The sequence below is a fragment of the Phoenix dactylifera genome, chromosome 5 (assembly GCF_051530095.1).
Source record: "Phoenix dactylifera cultivar Ajwa chromosome 5, Ajwa_hap1_PhDact_Kaust_v1.1, whole genome shotgun sequence".
Classification (NCBI taxonomy): domain Eukaryota; kingdom Viridiplantae; phylum Streptophyta; class Magnoliopsida; order Arecales; family Arecaceae; genus Phoenix; species Phoenix dactylifera.
Window position 1 is genome coordinate 2,983,310 of NC_143194.1, and position 3,367 is coordinate 2,986,676.

At 40.4% G+C, this 3,367-nt stretch overlaps 1 pseudogene across 1 annotated transcript; it reads left to right on the forward strand.

The window, feature by feature from the left end:
• The first annotated feature begins 1,392 nt into the window (after positions 1–1,392).
• LOC103704944 (large ribosomal subunit protein uL15x pseudogene) lies at positions 1,393–2,180 on the forward strand (annotated as a pseudogene). The gene has a single exon (XR_015986864.1). The product of XR_015986864.1 is annotated as a large ribosomal subunit protein uL15x pseudogene (transcript).
• The last annotated feature ends 1,187 nt before the right edge of the window (positions 2,181–3,367 follow it).

Consider the following 3,367-nt stretch of genomic DNA (forward strand, 5'->3'; position numbering starts at 1 on the left):
GTCTTATTCCATCCGTCCCCATCATGTCTCAATTCTGTACGATACATAGGATAGTGCCTTGTCTTAGCACTCGAGACAATAGGACGCCCCGCCATCCAATTGAGACTTAGATCTTAATTCTACATTGTTAAGGACCGTATTCAAAAGGTTTGTTGAGTTGTCCGATGGTGGAGGCAGAGAAGGGGTGGGCTTTGTGATTAGAGGTCATGACTTCAAACTAATTGTGGCCAGGAGATGACACATCTTCGATACTACTATCATCGGAGCAGAGCTAAGAGCTGCCTAGGAAGGTTTCACTTATGCGAGGCTCGTCCTGGGTATAGATTGTATCTATCTTGAAGGAGATTCTGCCACAACGATTAAATGGATTCAAAGCCAGTACAAGAATGACGACGGACAACTGCTGCTATAGGACATTCACAGGCTATTGAGTAGATGTGGATCCTTCCGGACCATTCATGTCTACCGAGAAGCAAACAAGGCTGCTGATTGGATCGCCTCCTTTGCTGCCCAACATTTGGATGGATCTTTTGGAAGAATCACGAGGTTGTTTCTTTTCATCTTCGTCAAAAAAAAAATTCTGCCTTTATTAGCTGTACTTATGCAAAATTAGTATGAGTCAAGGCCAGATAGATATTGAGACGGCGTGAAGAAGCCCAGTTACATAGGCCGATCACATCTCTTGACATCTTAGCGACACCAACATGCGAACCATCATTGATCTGAGGGGTCTCAGCATGGGCAATTTAAAATATTATGCCATGTCTCTTCTATATATTTATTGGAAATTTAATTTTTAGACAAATATAATATAATTCAAGCATGAGCCTCATTCATTCATTACTTATTATTCAATTATCTTTTCATGATTTGCACCAAAAATATGCTTTATTTGTTCTCAAAATTAAACTATTAATATAAATAGAATATGTTATTTGATGTCTATTATTTTTTTAGTAAATAGTTTTAAAAATGATTAAAATTTTCAAACTGATCATGCACTTATGCTCCATTGCAATCAACCACAAATTTAATATAATATGCTAAAATCATATCTAAAATGTTCCTCAAAAAAAAAATCAAATTTGAACTTAAATTTGATTATTTTGATAGATCCAAACTTAATTTTTGTATGGAGTTTGGATGTGGATGCAGAATGAATTTGACCCAAATCCAACCCAAGCTCTACACACGCACCAATGAAAACAAAAACTATAGTTTTAGAATACACTCATGGTCTTGCCTTAGAAAAGGATGGCCATCATGTTTGTGGACCGGTCCAACTATCCATCGTACTTAAAAAAGCCCATAGTTCTGATAAGGTTCCAATCGAGCAACGGCCCATATCCTTCTCAAAGAAGGCCGCTCGTATTCTTCTCGATAAAAGGCCCTCCCACTAGGGTTTCCCAGCCTCTCCGCCTCGTTCCGCCCCCCGTCCAAAACCCTAACCTTAGGAGAAAGAGAGCGGGAGAGAGCCCGAGGAGCGGCGGCGGCGATGACGACCCGCTTCAAGAAGAACCGGAAGAAGCGCGGCCACGTGAGCGCCGGGCACGGCCGTATCGGCAAGCACCGGAAGCATCCCGGTGGCCGCGGTAACGCCGGAGGCATGCACCACCACCGCATTCTTTTCGACAAGTACCATCCCGGTTACTTCGGCAAGGTCGGCATGCGTTACTTCCACCGCCTCCGCAACAAGTTCTACTGTCCCACCGTCAACGTCGACCGCCTCTGGTCCTTCGTCCCCGACGACGTCAAGGAGTCCGCCGCGTCTGCCGACGGCAACTCCGCCCCCTTGATCGATGTCACCCAGTTCGGCTACTTCAAGGTCCTCGGGAAGGGCATGCTTCCCCCCTCCTGCCCCGTCGTCGTCAAAGCCAAGCTCGTATCCAAGATCGCCGAGAAAAAGATCAAGGCCGCCGGCGGCGCGGTCCTCCTCACCGCCTGATCCGATTTGATATACTCTTATTCGGATATTTAGGATTCTTTTACTTAATCCTTCGGTTAGTTTCCGCTTTAAAATTTAGATTTTGAGACTGTTTCATTTGAGTATGTGTTGGAGACTTGATTCAGATTTCTTATGGATCGCTGATATATGTTTAATTGCTGCTATGAGTCTTGAAACTTTTTAATGGCCCAACATTTTTCCTTTTTGGGAAAGTAGTAGGTTATGTTATGATTAATCCCATTGTTTTGCGGTTTAAATCTGTTTAACTTGGAATAATGCGGTTGCGAATGCTAGGGGAATACATCATTATATTTGGTTCGAGGTGCTTTGCCTGTTACAACGATAAGAATCACTTTTTGGTTACTTTCAGCTGGGCTATTTGCAACCAATTGCTTTGGATATGAAAGTTAGTACTCATACTGATATCAGTGGCCGTTTTGTGTCTTCTCCATGTTGCTTTTTATAGCACTGTGTAGGATTTTATTCTGCCTTTTGTTCTCAGATTGCAATTTACTCTGCAACTAGTTCAATCTTATAATCCAAGGAGGTAAATAATTCATAATGCTGGCTCTAGGTCCTATATTCTCAATTGGTCTTGATCCAGGGATGAGATTCCAAGTTTTAGGGCCATTTTGATCTGTATCACAAGATCCAGATCATGAACCCTAAAATTTTAACGTTAGGGAGTTGGACACATGGGCTCTATGTCGAAGCTGTTCGATCAGTTGGAGAAATTATTAAATTGAAGAGATTATTTTGAATTACTGATGTATGTTTAACTACTGCTATGAGATTATTAAAACTTGATTTTGATAATGGCGAAACTTATTATGGTGCAAAATTTCTACATTCTTCGGAAATAATTGGTTACACGATAATTAATCCCACCGTCTGGAGGGTTTAAACAGGAAGAATGTGATTTGGGATGCTATGATAATGTCACCTTGTCAGTTGCTTTCGATTAGTAAGGGTAGTAAGTATTGGGCTTCACTCTTCATTTTTGCCATTGTTTGTTATTATATTTTACAGAATTTATGCTGCTTTGTTTTTGTAGATTGCAATCTATCTTTTGCAACTAGTTTAATCTCATGAATTTGGCTTGTTACTCTGATTTCATATGTTGCCTATGATATTGTGGTATTATTGAATTTTCTTGGTTCTTTTCATTCATATACATATGCAAGTATTGCTTGTTGCATGCTTATCCCTTGAAATCACTGTTCACATGCATTCCCTTTATTTTACCATTTTTACAATTTTAACCTCCTTGTTTCATTTTTAGCTGCAGACTTCGGTAAGCAAAATGATTCTATTGCCTATACTCCTAAAAGGAACCTATGCAAGAATGGAACTTTGTGCAGTACAAACTTAAGGCTGAAAATTTTTAGGAATATTATCTGAAGATGGCAATAGAGTTATTCT